Below are 19,168 nucleotides of genomic sequence, written 5' to 3'. Positions count from 1 at the left end.
TTTTCTGGACAGCTTCTTACTGCTGCAGGATACACTGCTCCTGCTGTGAAAACAATTGCATTGTAAATGTCTGAGTGTATAAGTGAGCTTTGGTTCATGCTACAGGACCTATAGAATAGCATCCCCATCAGGAATGCCCTAAATCATTGAGATTTAGGGAGACCTAGCTAAGATGAGGTCAGTTGTCACATTTACCCTTTTTCTTATACTAGTCCCTAAGCAACTCTGCTGGCCACAGTTAGAGACTGTAGAGTGTAAGGTGAGCCTTTGGTGCGTTAGGGCATTTCTCATGTTCTTACAGTAGGCATAAATACTGCCCAGAGTTTCAAAATATTTCAAACCTGATATCTCCCTACTACAGCACCTAAACAAGTGAATTTTCGAGAAGTTTTTTCTCAGATAGACCTGCTGCATATTGAATCCTTTGGAAGTCTGGCCCTGTGCCTAATATTTTTATAGATTTTACTTCTTTGCGTATTATGAAAAGTGAAATTTAGTTTTGTCTTAAAAGTATATTTTTTCTTTCCCCTCCCCACCTTGAAAATGTGGTATTGTGATATTTGTATCAGCAAAGTGGTTTAAAAAAAATTAATACTTTGACCCTTTAGTAAGACATAGCAAAAAGGGTTCAAAAAGTTACACAGATAGAGTAAAATTGCCAGTATTTAATTTCAATAATACTTTCTATGCATTTCAGCTTTTCTATGAGTTATCATCTTTCATCTTCCTATAGAATAATACAAAGAAAGAAGCTAGTAAAGAATTTTGATCCATCTGCTTTCCACAGCTGGTGACATCTCTCAAATATAACAAAATAAGAAAGTTAAAGACTATTTCTTGTCATTTGAATATTATTACCAATTGTTAAAAGATGAAAGGACATTGCAGCCAGTTCTAAGATGTCCCCAAATAGAAGAGACTGTGCTTGGTACATTTTTTCCTTTTGTTCAGTTATTAAAAATAGAAAAGTAAACTACCGTCTTAGAAATATTTCAAAATGGTGGTCTATGGGCTAAAGTTGACTGCAGAGTGCAGTCACCGAAATTAATTCAGCACACCTTTTCCTGTGAGCCGCAGAGACTCATCTTTTACCCTGGAAGTTAGTAACTGAAGTCAGACATGGAGAATCTGAGCCTTGGTTGCTGGTCCTTTTGTTTTCATTCATTCAATTTCATTAAAGGATACAAATGTTTAAAACAAAGTCCTGCTGTCACTTTAGCAATTACTTTCATGAAGAGCGGAATCAGTGTGATTGTAATTGTAAAGCAAAAGGTGTCCATGAGATAATCTTTTTCTCAAGTAATTTAAAGTTTAGACATCAAGGATATATTTGTCAGAACATTCAACAGAATTGAGGAACAGGGCAGGCTGGTGCTTAATGCCCTGCATCTTTGCTAGTAAACTCTTGTAGCCCCAAACCCCTGTGGCCACGTGTGACATACCTGTTGTGAATAGCCCCTAGTACACTCTAGTTGATGAACTGTGCCCAGGAGCTATTCCGGAAAGTGGTAACTGGCATAGCCCAGAATCATGACAGGCAATGTCTAGGGAGGTTAACAACACTGATGGTCTGGTTCCGGGGCCCAGAAGGGATCCTATGCCTTGTTTACTTTATTAGCATATACCTATCCCCAACTTAGGCACCTGTCTTAGGACAGGAAGAATCCTGTCCCAGTGTGAAAATGCCTGTCTTTTTCCACTTATTAATGAAGGAGTATAAATGACCAGTTAGGAACACTTGCCTATATTTTAGAGGGATGAATCCAGAGGATCTAAATATAATTCCTACAAATATTTATTGTGTTTATAATATTTTCTTCAGAAGTTATCTTGTACTTTCTTATCACAAAATTTCCACAAAGGACCTCAAAAAGCAGAACAAGAATGCTTTGAATAAACCGATGTGAAAACCTGTTCCTGTATACTCTATCTTGGACCAATTACAAAACTCAGAAAAGAATCAAATCTGTAGTAAGAGAAAAAAAAATGAAGGAAAACTCTTGTGTGATAATTTTATTTATTGCATAAAGACAGCATCTCAAAAAGCAATTTGGATTATAATGGCTAATACTAATTATAATTAGTAACTGTACTGTAAATATGATTTCAGTGCTTTAAAGAGGATGACAACTTAAATAATCAGACTTTGAGCAATATTCTTTTCTGGAACTTTAAGTCTTTTAAAAGTCATTGGTAAGAAATATGCTCAAATCATCCCCTATATGATTAACATAACTAGCTCTTTTTGTAACACGACAGCACTGTTGTTCAGTGTGATCTAATAAGCATTGGAAAATACTTGAATATAAAATACAAAACAGTGAAAGGGAAATACAAAATTGTGAGTAGGGAAGAAAGGAACAATTCAGAACATGGACACATGTCTTTATGCGAAGATGGGGTTAAAATCTAGAAGATATAACAAGACATAATAAACAAACCAGGAAAATTAGGGAACCTGGATAGAATTTATGTATTTCATAAAAAGATAAATGAGCAAATGGAATAAATTACCAGTAAAGGCAATTGAAACAAAGATTATAAATAAAATATGAAATATAAAGTATAAATGAGGTCGGAAGACTTAGATTTATTTCCTGAGAAAGAGGAAAGTGAATGATCACAGAGGGAAAAGTGGGAAGGTGAGACTAATATATTAAAAATGGAAGGTTGCAATTGCATTAAATAAGTTATTTTTCATACTTCATTGAAGTAATTATTAAAGATAATTTATTATATATAATTAATAAAAAGTAGTCAAGATGAATTTTTTTTTTACTTCTAATTTTGGAAGGCCCCTTGAGAAAATGGAAAATGGTCAAGGAGGGCATCAGCACAAATAATGAGCATTATGTATAAGCTAAGCACCTGGTACTTTACCCGGAGAAGTTACAGTGTAAATATTTAAAGAGAACAGATGAATGTGAGGACTCCCAACATAAAATAAAATAGGAATAATAAATACCCTGCAAGTTTGAAAGGTCAAAAGTCTCTCAGATACAGATTAAATTTTCATGGTGTTTTTGCTAGAAATATGACTGTGTTCTCCTAACAGAATCATGATCTCAATTAATTTGTGTTCTAAATAGACAAAAAAGCAATACAGAACAGCTTTCCATTGTTTTAAAAGAAAAATAAGTGTGCTAATAATCTTTCATATACAATAGGCAATTCATATAACTTAATGAATTTAAAGCTTTTCTGCAATTCCTCTTGTACATTTAATAGCAGAGTCTTTAAGAGGCAAAAGATTTGCTGTGAAGTGTTTGCAAATGTCTATTAGATAATCACGTTTGGGGCTTTTTTTTTTAAATTATTTTTGTAGTTAAAGAGAACAACAGTACTACGCAAGGATCTGCAGCATTATTTCAAAAAGGAGAAAACAGGGACCTAACCCTGAAATAACCTGACTTTAGTGGGACTGTGCCTGTTTATAAAGATACTTCTGTTCCAAATCCTGGTAGCGTTAGTGCCTTGGGCAATATGTTACAGAAGACAAAGAATTTCACTTTTGCAGTCAGTACCACAATACTAAGACATCAAGAACACTAACCTCAGCCAAATCTTTTAAAGCTGATGTTCTTTAGCTCAGTGTTTTGACAATGGCTTTCTCAAGGGCATATTCCTTTTAATGTTAATTTATTTGCAGTCTTTTATCTCCATAGAAAGAATCAATGCCATTTAATACTCAAACCTCCTGGAGGGGAAACAGCAGAAGCTGGGTTAGGTAAAGTCCAGAATGAACTTTCAATTAGCATAGCATGAAAGCGTACAAAGACCCTGAGTTAATTTCTGCCTCCCCACAACTGGTAGCCTACAGCCGGAAGGTTACTTTTCTCTGGTCACCTTTTCCTCAAAAGAGACATGTAACGGTCCAGTGTCTTCCCTGCTCCTGCGAAGTCCTGTATTTAGTACCCATGCCACTCTGGATAGAATTAATAAGGTAGCTGGAAGGCACCTCTCTTGTTAAGGTGAGTGACCCAGTAGAGATCACTGGGCTAAGTCACCAAGGAGGGACAACAACTGAGATTCCTTTACCTTACCTATAGCGTATTCCTAGCTCTGTGGTTGAAATGGTTGCCCATCACATACAACAGCAGTGAAAGGCGGGACTAGAGCTTGCAGGAGACACTGCAGAACTGGAATCTGGTCTAGTGACACTGAGTTGCTAGCATTTTGGCATGGGTGTTCATTAGCACTTTTATATAATGCTTTAAATCATCTGAGGCAAGATAGATGAAAATATTTGCAAAGGTTAGATTTAGCTGAGTGAGACTATTTTACCAAGGCTGCCTTTACAGATGGTGGAGTGGAGCAGTTTTGATGGGGCTGATTATGAGCATCTAAAATTAGGGTTTTGCTCTGAATCAACTACAGGAGAAACCTCCCTTTTTACTGACTGGAGACAAAGCCTACGCAAACTACTCTTGATAACGCTAAAGATAAACTTTCTGAAAACACTGCACAGTCTCCTCTTTAAGACTCATAATTTGGATGTCTTGGCTGTAGGACTGGGTTTTATTTACTCTGTGCTGGTGTATTATCTATTGCAGGAAAGTGCTCATTGTGCTGTTGAAGGCCTTGAAAATAATTTGCAATTTTAAACACTTGAAATACTTGATCTAGAAAGGCTTTTCAGGCCAGATGTTTCATAAATTTGAAATAAAAATAAGCAGAACACATTTGCATCAAGGAGGATTGTGGAATAAGCAAGATTAGAACAACACATATAAAAACTTACAGCCATTACACTGGGCACTGTAACGCCTCTGTGGAGTACGCAGAAAGTCCACTTTAATAGAACATTTTATTAGAATATTCCCATCACATAAAAGTAAAATATAAACTCAGTTGGAAAGAAAGTCAAGTGGATATCACTAAGGTTGTATTAAAATGGGACTTAATTGAGAAGTATTATACAGTAGCATTTTATTTCACATGTATAAAGGCAAAAAAAGGAAGGAGAAACTCTCCTGATCAGCAGTTCTGTTGCCTGGAAGAAATCACCTATAGATTTCGCAGATTATTTCACGTAGCCAGCAACTGTCCATTGAATTTAGCAGCCATGTGGAACTGTAGGAAAATACTCACAGCTTTGAAATTATTGCGTACTTAGAAGTTGGCTGTTTTTTCCTCTAGATTTCCTTCACAGACTTCACTGGACTCTACAAATAATAAGGAAGCCTTACTGCACACTATATACTAGATCCCATTCCTTGGGTGGATCAGAACAGTTTAAATAGTTTAGAGACTTTCTCAGTATTACTTCACTGCAAAGTGTGATTCTAACTTCTGAGTTAAGTATAAAAACACGGGCACCTAGTGCCATTTGAGATTCCCTAGGCATCCATGACAGACAGCTACGGCATACAGCAGACCTGCTCCCTTCTGGAGTTAGCCGTGAGGTCGGAGGGATACTCCGCAGAGCCATATAATGCCACAAGTTTTTGTTTAGGCAGTTGAGTTTTATTGGAGGTATCTACAACACAGGGGTTCAGGTTTGGACTGCAGATACCTACGAGTAGCTGTTCTAGGGTAAATAGCCCAAAAGGCTCCAGTGACCATGTTAATGAGTTCTGCGTTGTCTGTAACAGAAGTTAGGTAACTGTCTCTATAGCTGTTTTCTATTACAATAAAAAGTGAAAAGAAATATGCAATCATAGTAAGAGCAAATTCTTTTGATTATTTTAGGGGTCTGCCTTCGGATATGATGAAACACACCACTAAGTTCCTATTTCCATACACTGTCAATAAAAGGAAATCTAGCAGATTAGCTCAGATGTAAATGTTTACATTTTACCACTTGAAGCAAACCCAAAAGTCAGCTGAGTTTATTGTAAGGAAGCCCTGTCCGCAGATCCCTGTCTCTGACTCTACTTAGAGGCTCACCCAGTATTTAAATCTTTAGACTTGCTGCTCTTGAGACAAGACCTTTGTTTGGCCGGGAAACCCACCAAGATCTATATATTCATGATGAATATATTTACATTGTTTGAAGGGTGTGTTGCAGGAGAATCTGTATTCTCTATGCTAATAGCACTCTTGTCATGCTCACTAATCCTTTGTTTCAGTGCCCCAGAAGTCTTTCCTATGCAAATCAATTCACTGGGGCACTTTAACATGTAAATCGCAATCTGCCTCACGTGTGAGGAATTAATGGATTTTAAATTCCTTGTCTGTGGGGAAGTAATGAATGGTACTTATTTAACATATACTACTACACTAGGTGTATCTCCCGTACTTAGTGCCTGTGCTGTACCAAGTCTAATACAGCATTCACAGTTTTAGGAGTACAAGAGAGAAGGACCAAAAATCTATGACAAACATACTTATTTTTCTCTTTCATGTACCAAAAGTAGTAATCATGATAAAACATTCAGTGATCTAGGATCTTGACTGAGAATATCATACTGTTCTTTCATTGTGGAGTGAATGCTAACTTCTGTGAGGAAACATTACTGAATATTCCTAACTGAATCCAAGACATTTCACATTAAAAAATAAATAAATATATATATATATGTGTATAAAATTTGTCAAGTCAGAACAGATTCAACAAATGAAAATATTATATGTACAAAACTAGACATATACAAAGAGTTGGACAAGCTGAATAGGAGAAATTTAGGTAAAGGAATACTTGTAAAATTAAACACAGAAATTATTGATTCTGAAGAATATGTATCCTGGTGTATAAGAGGAATTAGCAACATTATACCACCCCAAATTTTTGTGAAAATTCAAGCAGGCTGCAGGAGGAGGTGGGGGTTTGCAAGGCAAAACAAAATTGATATTCAAACTGATATCAAAAGAAAATAAAGTCCTGAGGACTGTATTTATCAGAGAAAGGTCACAGATCTTTGCACATTCTATGCATGTGGCTGTATCAATAGGAATGTGTTATTCTGGAAAGGAGAGATGGTCTTCTTTACCATGAAAATAGAGGGTTGGTTTTGTTTTGATTTGTTTCAAGGAGAAAACCGCAATTTAGCCTAAAGAAACGCATGATAAAATAGTAGAATTCCACACACCTGGTTTGAGTCATGTTCTTTGTCTTCAGTTTTGTGTATGGTCCTTTTAATAGAAAAGGTCATCACATTCATTTCCACCTGAGTTTTTAATTTATCCTGTATGCAGTGTCTGTTTACACTAAAGAATGACACCTGACAAAGAGGTAGAGTTTTAGAAATATGACAGGTTTAGATGCTTTTGGTTGGTTGTAAAAAACATATTTAGGCCTACAGTTTTAAAGATTACAGTACAATATAATTACCTAGGTACATTTTACAGTGCAAAATTGTAAGGTAACTTCTTCAGCACTTAAACCAGAAGGACTTCTTGAAAAAAATACCTATCAAAATCAACAATATGCCTTTTCTGAAGTCTTCCTTTTTCAGAAGACAAAAATGTGGTGCAGTGCTGTTTAGGAGATCAGAAAACAATTTATGAGTGAAAAGAATCTGACCTGACATGCTGGCAGGCTGGAGAATTGAAAATATATGCCAGTTTCTGAGAATCTCTATGCTCAAACCACCTCTGAAGGAAATTAAGGCCAGATAAAGCTAAAATCCAAATCATCTTTGGAATTACATATGTATACATATGCACCATTCCCCCTGTCCCATCCTCCCACCCCCCCATCCCCCGAAACATGGAAATAGTCCCTCTCATCTATTATCAATACATAATCAAAGCCACAATACTTAATTTTCAGATCTCTCATTCTCCAGGTTAAGAAAACAACGAAAACAACACAAAGTTTTGCAGAAACACTTCAAGGGATGGGACCAGTTCACTGAATATAAGTATAGAATGTTCAGGACTACATCCAAGTTAGTCATCTTAATCTCCCTTTATGGAGGGAAATAGGCATTTGTAGGGTATGAATAATCTCTTTCCAAAATAGGCCAAAAGACCTGTGCCTTCAAATGCCAATTTTTCTTCTTTGACTGAAAACGCAATTTCAGGTGAGTGATTCAAGCTGTAGTTGTCTGCACCATAGATGTCTAAAATGAGGTGAAAAGCATACTGCCCAAAATGATTTTAATGAAGTTACTCATTTGAAAAATACTTTTATGAAGCTGAAGTTGCATTATCATCTCATATTTGTCAGGCAAGTATATCCAAGTATATCTAACATTTTTCTGTTAGGCTAAAACTATATCATATTTTAAAATTACTATTTAAAATATTAAATTTTTAAATTATTAGGTTGGGTGAACTATTATATTAATCATTCTCTAAAGTCTGATAAGGTAGCAAGACTTTTTCCCACATTTGGCTAAAGACCAAATGTAGAACTTGCATGTATATATACCATAGTACTCTTTATGAAATTGGTTGAACTTGTGCACACATTTGACAGGGCATCCCTATTTTATTTTTTTTTTTTACTTTTAGAAGAAGCATTTTGAAGTTTTAACTCCTCCTTCTTTTCTCCATGTAGCGGCTTTACCTAGCTGAATGGGAGCAAATGGAATCTTCAAAGTACCTTTTCTTCTGTGGTCTAGTGTCCACAGAGGTGAGACTTACCTAACTTTAGGTGTCACCACTGCAATTCTTTGCAGCTGAACTATTTGGTATAGCCTTCCTCTGTAATCAGTGTTGAGAAATAGGTGTTTGAAGGCATGGTTAACGTTAAATATTAAATTCCCCTTAGATGAATAGCTCCTACTGTGATTCATTGGAAAGAAACTTAGTGTGCCAGTCTCAGTCATAAGGGAACTCTACATTGCTCACTAAAAGTGATCCAAGGAGCAAATCTTTGAGCTCCAATCAGTTGCCATCTCAGTTCTTGGCTCTGTTTTGGGCTCTTCCAGCTGGCTTTCTCTTGCCAGAGAAGTAGTTATCTGTACATAGCTGAATAGGAGCTAGGCAGTGTCAATTAGTCTTGGGGGCCAGGACATGGTGTCTTATCCTTGACCTACCCATAAATGTTTACATTCTAGATGTCTGCATTTAGTCAAACGATTCCCACCTAAGGTCTTTCCTTTTATTTATAGTATCTGTGAAAACAGAGAGATACCAAAATTGCTTAACTTCCCAGAGCAGAAAAAAAAAATCAATTCACCCAGTCCTGTCTGCAGAGAATTTTTTTTTTTTTTGTGATATCCTTAATTCGTACAGCACAGTTGGCACAACTTACTTTCTAGATGGAGCCTGCCTGAAAATATGACATCTATTAAGAAACAGACCTTTCTTCACCTCAATAATTGCAAGCATGGGGAAAACCAGAAAGGAATGCAATACTGCAGTAAAGCAGAAGACATTTAGTGGCATGGAATGGTTGTTGTATGTGCAACAGGTGATTAGGAAGTAACCAGGAAAAATGACTGTTAGGATACAAATAAATTCACAGTTGCCAAGTTTTGTCTGCTCCTGGCATGACATTTCCCCTCCTCTTTAACATACCAGTTTATGTATAGCTGCAATTAAACAATAAAATGCATAGCATTTTCAAATAAACAGCTTGAGGATAAGTGCAGCATCCAGTGGAAATATAAGCTTTGGTGGTGATACAGTAGTTTGAAATGTTTGAGAATCACTAGCTGCAGATAATAATCTTAAATATGTAGAACTATTTAATGTGCCATCCAGCTCTTGTGATGCTAATTTCTTCATTTAGCATTTGTATGGTACTACTCCGATGATGACCAGTTCTGTTTTGTTAGATGCTGCTTAAGAGCACAATAAAATGATATTTTGGGCCCTTTTCCCTGATACTTATGGCAAAGTCACTGTTTTCCACAGTTGTTTAGTGGTTTCCCTTCTGCTGTAAGAAAAAGCTGCAAAAGATTTGATAATCCATTTGAGAATGATATTTTTTGCCTCCCATTAGAGTTCTTCTGAGTTTAACTTTATTAGGATACATGTTTCATGTTAAATCTGTTATGGCTTTTTTAACTAGCATGAAAAAGTGTCTATGCACATTTTCAATTTACTTGCAGAAATGTTCACACTCCTAAGTCTCCAAAATGAGAGTGAAAAATACAAAAGCAGTGGTGAATTATCATTCCATCCACTTCTAGGCAAATCCTAGTTGCCTGCAAAGGAACCTGAAATAAATGCTATGGCTTTTGAAACCATTTAAAGTATCTTTTGTAGGTCAATTGTAGTGTATGAAAAGGTGGTGGCAGTACAAAGAAGTGACCTTTATTCACGATCTTTAAATGTTCTTGGTATTTCTAAAATAAGTCTCACAGTTGCAGTGATCTGGTGTGAGGGTTTTGTTTTGTTTTGTTTTCTAGTGTTTGAAGGTTTAGATGATGTAAGGTCAATAAGGGACTTGTTCTCTGTACCCCTTTATTTCTGCTGATATCAGCAGTACTGAGACTTGTGTCCTTTATAGAAAATAAAGTTGGGTTCTTAAGATCACAATATAACATGCACACAGTTTTTGAGCCTGTGTTTTTCATGTTTATATCTTTAAAAAAGAATATGCTGTATACTCTCCAAAAGACACAGAGAGGGCAAAGAAAATGCCATCCAAATAAGTACATGTCTAAGTATATTTGCAGCATCTTTCTGAGAGATGATCCAGCTATTTTTATATCCTCTTTACATTCATTCCCTTTGTGTTTACTTACATATACATGGGACTTGTTAAGGGAGAGCAATGTGTAAGAAGAGGAGTTTGTTTCTGTTGTCACAGCTTTGATACCTATTAGTCCATCAGCCCACAGAGCTTTGCCTGGTTTTGGGGTTGGGTTTTTTTGGGCTTCCAGAAATCATTGTACAATGAGAATATATATATGTTTGTGTATATTTGCTTATGTGTGTATATTTTAGTAAGGGGATTATTTTGCCTGGGCAAGCCAGAGGACACCTGCTTGCTGACATGAAAATTTCTCTGTACCTCTTTGCTGCCAGCATGGGGTTAGAGCGTATTTCTATGGAAATGAGCTCCTTACTATTTATATTTGCTGGCTCTCAAATGATTCATTAATAGTATCACCTCATGTAGCTTGGCACAACTATACCTTCTTGTGTGAACAAAGTGCTATTGCATCAATAAAAACAGCAAAAGTGCTGTTCATTATACTTTAACAAATGAGGAATGTAAAATCCATCAGATTGTCATGTGTGAGACAATAACGTGATTTACATATTAAAATGCCCCTGTGGGTGGATTACCATAGAAAAGATCATTACATAGTAGAGCTGTTTTTCCCCTTCATCAAAATCTCTTTTTAAATGTCTCTTAGAGAAACAAGCGAAGTGAAAACTGTCTTGATTATATATCTCATTTCATTTCGCTTGTCTTTAAAAATCAGAGAAGTTGAAGAGCCCAATAATAAAAAAAACCCAAAAAACTAGCTTAAGAAATTGGAGAAAAATCCTTGACAGACTGAAAACGGTTATGGAAAGAGAAGCGAAAAGGTGGAGCAGAGGGTGAGAGAGGAATATATTCTGAGTCTAGTCAAACATTAGATGAGTTTGCACAAGTAGAATAGGCCTTGAGAAATTTATGTCAAAAACAAACCAGGAATGATTGTTCCAAGATCAACTGCTGTCACATGTGCAACAAAAAAGAACCGATTTATTAACTAGTTAATTCAACAAATACATTTTTCTTCACTTATTTATTAACAATACAAGAACAATATGCTTGCATCGTTAGACAGAAGAGGACTACAGTATATAGAAATTAAGGCTATAATTGAAAGGTTTCAGTGTAACACTCACCCATGCCCTTAGAATTTTGTACTCTTTTATTTCTAGAAGGAGTGTTTTTGCATGACAGATAAACGCTAACACTGACAGTTGCTGGAATTAGAATTTCCACATGTAAAACATATCCACATATATGGGTATATGCATGTAAATTTAGTCCTTGGACCTCTGCAGAACTGATACTGGATAAACATCCAGGCAGTTGTCTGTACATGAGAAGTCTTTTAGGTACAAGCAGAGACCAATGTGAAAATTAGGCTACAAAGTTCTAAATTGCCTCACGTGCCCTTATTTAGCATTTTGTGGCAAAAATACACACACTGGTGATTTTTGATGCTCAGCATGGGCTACAATATTTTTTTCACAAAACAGACTGTATTGCTTTTCCTGTGATTTATATCCGCTTCCTTTAATGGAGCAATGCAATGATGCTTTGTAGCACAGGATCAGCTTGAACAGTTTCCTAAACTGTACCTTGTAGACTGCCTGTGATTTGCAAAAAAACCCCTTGCTTTGTCTATACAGATTGTCGCTCATCACACAGTCCAGCCCTCTTATTTTTCTTCTTTTCTTATGAGTCACGTTAAAAAAAGAAGTAAAAAAGGTCATAAGATAATTTCCTAACAATATGTTTTCATGCAAATAATTGCTACTGTGTGTCACCATTAGTTAGTTGTTAGTGGTCAATGTGAACAGAGGGTGGTCCATGAGACAGATTCTATGTTTAAACACATCCCATGAAGAAGTTTCTAGAAGCCTTATCTTTTAAAAATTAAATTGGAGCTGACAAAATGTCTCTGTGCTGGCTGCTACAGATTCCTAAAGCCTGTAGCTGCTGATTTAGAGATTTTTGTGAGATTGTATATTCTTGAGGCAAGTTTAATAAAAACATTCTGGTTTTGTATAATCAATCTTTTTGTCTGTGTGTTTGCTCTGATCCAAAACCTATTAAAGTCAATTAGAGTAACTGTGCAAATGAAGTGATGTAATGATAATGTAAGAGTCATTGTGCTGTGACTTGCATTAAGCTCTCAGCCAACTTCTTGTAACTCAGCTATTTCCATGAACCTCAGCAGATTTGGACTGACCGAGTGATCATTCAATTAATGAAAATGTCATACACTATCTGTTGATAAACTGCTGTGTGAAATAGTTTCTAATATTACAGAGGTTATTGCGTGTCTTTGCCTCTAAAGTTCCTTTTGTTTGTGGATTGTTAGTGGTCTATATCAAGCAGCACTGACATTCTCTGACATGTTATCAAGCAAAAATTATACTGAACGTGTCACATTACTATTAATACTATATTGAAGACATAAGAAATGAAGAATTATTCATTATATTGCCTTGTTTTAGTCCATAAAATCTCTGTTTAGTGCATGCTTAGGGAAAAATGGTCTTTTTTGACTTCTATTTTGAAGAAAAGAATAGAGTTAATTCAAAATGGTTGTTCCTATGCTTTTTTTGTTTTGAAATCTGACATTTCCTTTGAGGACAAAGCAAGATACATACACGGATGGAGAAAGAAGAAAATAGAAGATAAGAAGAAAGTGAATTCTGAAGACGTATGTCAATTAATTTGCTAAGAGACTGCAAGGATGTGACAAGACCACTGCTACCACGCCAGGGTTCCTAGGCTTTTCAAATTTTGTCTTGTTTTGGTTTCATTTTGGCCAATCTGTTGCAGAAAAATCTTCTTCTGTAGGTTCAGCATCAATTTTAGCACAAAATCAAAGCACAAAGAAGGTAGAAAAGTTAAGTGGCAAAATTGGAACACAGAAGATTGATAGAGCAACAGAAGAAAGCTAGGGAGTACTTGAAAGAAGACTGGATTTCCATTTCTTTTCAGAGGACATACTGAAAGAACATCTGCTGTTTGGTTCCTCCTCTTAGTTTATTCTAAGCAGACCATTTTTAGTGACCAGGGAGGGGGAAAGAAAAAAGGCAGACAATAGTGTTGTTATCTTGAGGTTGGTAACGTTGACTAAAGTTCCCTAAAAGGTAAGAGTGAGAAACAAGCTGCTGAATGGTTTCTTTAACAAATGCTTTATTAAAATAGCTGCCAAACTTACCTCTCAGAAATGTCCATCAGATCAATACTACAGTAGTGTAAATGTGCACACTCATCCCATTGTAACAGCACTGTGGTCTGGTTGCTCTAGCAGTCATGTAATCTTGCCTGGGCACGTGAGCATGTAGCCAAAAGTCCTAATTCAGTCAGTTCTCATCCTTTTTATTTTTTTGATTCAATTTTTGTGTATTTTCTTTCAACAACAGTTTTACTCCTATCATGTAATTTTCCAAAGTGGATGTTGCTGTCATGGTTGTGCTTTTTTTGAAAACAAAGGGGCTTTTATTGACTCCTACAAAAGTAAAGCTAGGTCCAAACTTCATATACTTGAACATTGCGATCATTACATCTTCAAATCTTTCTGTGATCTTCAACCTCACTACAGTTCACTTCAACCTGCTTAGGACTTCAACCCCAATGTTCTTTAGACACAAAAACAAAGACAAAGATCAAAAGTTTTGCAAGCAGCTGTTACTCATCTCACATAATTCAGACAGGGAAAAGTTAAATATTTGGTCTGAGCTAGATCACACCCTCTGTAGCCAACACACTTTATCTAAGGAGTATCTTCTTGCATCCTAATAGGTTTAGGCTAAGGGCCCACTCATTCACTCCTTCAGTGAGTGTCCTATCTGAGCATGAGGGACTAGGGCCACAATAAATATTATAATATTATTTAAATTTGTCTTTATAACATGACTTACATTTGTCTGTTATCAAGAAAATAACATGAAAAGAAAGACACAAGCAAAATATGCCAAGGCTTCAAAATTTGAGTCAGGACATTTTTTGGCAATGTAGCAAATTAGGGCTAATTATTGTACAGTGCCAAAGGCATTCCTTTCAGGAGCATGATGAAATTCTTTCCTCCCACTCTCCCATTAATTCACTCTTACCTCTGTGTAGTTTCTGCTAATGGCACTGTGACTCTGTTTTAACAGACTCTGAATAAAACACTGATCCATACCACCTCAGGAGAAATGCTTGAAGGTTTTCTGCAAAACTCTTCAAAATTTTCAGTGTGTGCATAGAATATGTGGATGCAACTGCAACATCTTTGAAAGCGACTATTGCTTTCACTCAGATAGGATTCATTTTGTAGGGGGAGTTAGCTATATTCCCCATCTGCTTCATATCTCTTCCTTTAGGAGCACTGGGGCTCCTGGAATAGCAAAGAAGGGACAGTCCATACACCTAACAATTCTGATGATTGTTTTTTATTTATGCAGGATAATCATAGAATACCACGTTGGAAGGGACTTCAAGGATCATCTGTTCCAAGCTTTCTTGACAAAAGTACAGTCTAGACAAGATGGCTCATCACCCTGTCCAGATGAATCTTAAACGTGTCCAGTGTTGGGGAATCCACCACTTCCCTGGGGAGATTATTCCAATGGCTGATTGTTCTCATGGTGAAAAATGTTCCTTTTGTGCCCAGTTGGAATCTCCTCAGGAGTAACTTGTACCCATTACCCCTCATCTTTTCCACATGACTCCTTGTAAAAAAGGAGTCTCATCTTCTTTGTAACCACCCTTAAAAGTGGAACATGGTGATAAGGTCTTCCATAAGCCTTTTTTTCTCAAGGCTGAACAAACCCAGCTCTCTCAATTTTTCCTCATATGGCAGGCTTCCCCGTCCTTTGATCATCTTTGTAGCTCGTCTCTGGACCCTCTCCAACCTGTCCACATCTTTTTTTGTATAGTGGGGACCAAAACTGAACACAGTATTCCAGGTGTGGCCTGACAAGCGCTGAGTAGAGTAGGATAATGACCTCTTTGTCTCTGCTGGCGAGAGATTATTGATGCAACCCAGCATCCTGTTGGCTTGCTTTGCCACTGAAGCATGCTGTTCACTCATATTGATCTTCTTGTTCACCATGACCCCCAGGTCCCTTTCCACTGAGCTGCTCCCCAGACAGATAGATCCCAGCCTGCGCTGCACTGCAGGATTATGTTTTCCCAGGTGCAAGACCTTACACATGTCCCTGTTGAACTTCATAAGGTTCTTGTTAGCCCACTCTTCCAGCCTATCCATGTCTTCCTGCAGGGTGGCTCTCCCTTCCAAAGCTTCCACTTGCCCACTCGGTTTGGTATCACCTGCACACTTCATTAGGCTATGCTTGATCCCATCACCCAAATCACTTAGGAAGATATTAAACAGTGTTGGGCCCAATATCAATCCCTGGGGGACCCCACTTGTTGGAGCTTGCCAGTTTGAAAAGGAGCTATTTAGCATCACCTTCTGGGTGTGGCCTGTCATGTGGCCTATCAGGCAGTTCCCCACCCGCTGCACAGACCACTTGTCTAGACCATAACATATCAGTTCCTCTAGGAGGAGGCTGTGGGGAACCATATCAAAAGCCTTGGAAAAACGCCCCACATCAACTGAGCAGGTTACTTTGTCGTAGAAGGTGCACGTTTGTCAAGCATGACTTGCTATCGGTGAACTGGTGTTGGCTTTTCCCAATCATCTGCTTTATTTGACCTGTGATAAACCCCAGGAGGATTCATTCCATAACTTTCCGAGGAAATGAAGTGAGACTGATGGGCCTATAATTTCCTGGATCCTCCTTTAAGCTCTTCATGTAGATGGAGAATGACACTAGCCTTCTTCCGGTCATCTAAGATGTCACCGAATCGCCACGGCTTCCCAAAGATTATGGAGAGCAGCCTCACAATGATGTCAGCCAGTTCTCTTAACACCCTTGAGTGGGCAGTGTCAGGGACCATTGATTTGTAGGGGTCAAGCTCCTGTAACAGTTCACAAACCAACTTTTCCTTCACTGATGGTGGGTCTGTGTTTGCATCAACCTGGATTGTTGTTCCCAAGGCCTGGGCCCCAACAGTGCTGGTAAAGACAGAGGTGAAGAAAGTGTTGAGAACCTCTGCCTTTTCAGCATTGCTGGTGACTACTTCACCTCTTCTGTTTAACAGCAGGCCAGTATTTTCCTTCTGTTTCTGCTTGTTGTTTACGTACCTCTCTTGTATTTTTTGACATCTCTGGTCAATTTCAATTTAAGCTGAGCTTTTGTTTTTCTAACTGCATCTCTGGCAATGCCCTCGTAGTTCTCAACAGGTATTCATATGCTTTTCCATCTCTGGTATGTTTCTCTTTTGGATTTGAGCAGACTCAGAAGCTTGCAGTTAAGCCAAGGGGGTCTCTTGCTCTGCCTACTTCCCTTACTTTTAAAGGGGATGAGCTGATTTTATGCTTCCAGGAGAGTGTCCTTGAAAAACTCCCAGCACTTGCTAGCTCCTTTATCCTCCATGGAAGCTTCCCACGTAATCCCTCCCAATTGATCTCTGAGTGACTGAAGTTTGCTTTTCTAAAATCTAAAACCTTTGTCCTAGTGGTAACCTTCAGCATGATCAGCAGCATCCCAAACTCCACAATATTGTGATAGCTGCAGCCAAGGCTATCACTAACCTACAAAGCAGGTTTTCTTGGTTTGTGAGTAGTAAGTCCAGCAGTGCCTCATTCCTGGTTGGCACATCTAACATTTGTATGAGGAAGCAGCCCTCTATGCATTCCAGGAACTTGATGGATGACATGTGAGCTGCTGTACTGTTCTTCCAGCAAATGTCTGGGTAGTTGAAGTCACCCATAAGAACCAGGTTCTGTTGACTCAAAGCTTGCTTAAATGACCCAAATATTGCTTCTTGGCCTTATTGTCTTGGTTTGGAGGTTAGTAGCAGATGTGTACTGCAATATCTGCCTCGAAGACGACCCCTCTGATCTTAACCCAGAGCCATTAGATAGGGTTTGCACAATCACTATAGTTGACTTCTGTACGTTCAAGGTTCTCCTTAACATAGAGCACACCTCCTCCTCTCCTTCCCTGCCTGTCTTTACGAAACAGCCTATAGCCATCCATTGCAATCCTCCAATCACATGACTTGTCCCACCCTGTTTTAGTTATTCCTATGATATCACAACTTTCTGACTGGGCGTGGATCTCCTGTTTGTTCCTCAGGCTGCATGCATTAGTATACATACATGTAGGTGGTTGGTCTTCTGGTTCTCATCTTGGGCTGGACCTAAGGAACATCATCACTACTCTGGTTGGCCTGGCTTATTTCCCAGTTGGTTGCAATGGCATGAGCGTTGCCACTTTGGACCCTGTCCCCTGAGTCCTTTAGTTTAAAGCCTGCCTCACCAAGTTGGCCAGCCTCCTGCCAAAGATTCCCTTGCCATCCATCATAAGATAGATGAAAATATAATACTATCTTTTCCACTCTTTGGCACAAAGACCAAGTCAAATTTGCCCCTATGTAATATTTGCCATGTAGAGAAAATATAACTATTAAGTTTGCATGCTCAAATACAGAAGACAGACGCAGGAAAAAAAAAGAAAATATATATACCTAAAAATATCTCCCCTGAGTTCATATATTTTTAAACATCACACTTAGTAATAAAACAAGGATTTTCATTTTACTTGTCTCCTAATCAGCTATCAGAAGCAACTCCCAGAAGCTTTTGTGTTGACATTCAGTAGCTTCGTAGGCTGCTAAAGCTGCACATACTTCTATAGAAGACAGGAATTATATGCCTTACAAGCGAAGATTTTGCTGGTGTCAACTGGGGCTAGCTGTACAGTTGCTGTGCAAGATATCTGTAATAAAATTTTATTCACCTACGGGGACAGTTGAACCACAGGTTTCCATCCTTCTTCTGTTCCTGTTGCTGTGTGTGTGTGATCTCTAGTGCATCTTTTTTTGTTGACATGAGTATAGCTTACCAAAGAAGTATCTTCAGTAAGTATTTTAGAGCAGGCTAATACAGTTTCTATTTCAGTATTTCTTTAAAATTGAATTCTAGGCTTCTGAGTGACACCAAAGAAAACAAATCCATTTTGTTTCAGTGAATCAAATAAGTGAAATACACTAATTCATATGAAACTCAAATAGTGGCAACTGAGGTTTCCCCACACCTCAAACTCCCCTTAATTTGCTTTTGAGAGAAGACTTCACAGCATCAATTTTAGAAGATGCACAGCTGAAATGCGAGAGTAATTTCATTTGACTGTTGAAATAAAGCAGCACTGACACATATTTGGGTGGAAAAGCATAGAGGCAGATTCTAACCATATCGAGGCTATCTCACTTGAAATCTGAATTACTCTACCAAAAAAAAAAAAAAAGCATTCTTGTTTGCAATTTTTTGCACTGCAGTTAAAATCAAAGTCCTGTTTGGATTTTATGGATTGAACCATTTATGCCATTGGAAGTCAGGTTTAATTTACCAAAATGGCCCCAAAACTGTGTTGGCATGGAAGATAGGATGCACTTGTGACAGCTCTATTAAATAGCTTGTGCAATTTCTCAGCTTTACAAGAAAATCTATACAGATAACATATTGCACACTATTTTTACTTTTAGGCATTCTATAGATGGAATGATAATGACTTACATGTATAAACA

The sequence above is a fragment of the Rissa tridactyla genome, chromosome 1 (genome assembly GCF_028500815.1).
Source record: "Rissa tridactyla isolate bRisTri1 chromosome 1, bRisTri1.patW.cur.20221130, whole genome shotgun sequence".
NCBI classification, from domain to species: Eukaryota; Metazoa; Chordata; class Aves; order Charadriiformes; family Laridae; genus Rissa; species Rissa tridactyla.
Note: the sequence above shows the minus strand (reverse complement) of the source record.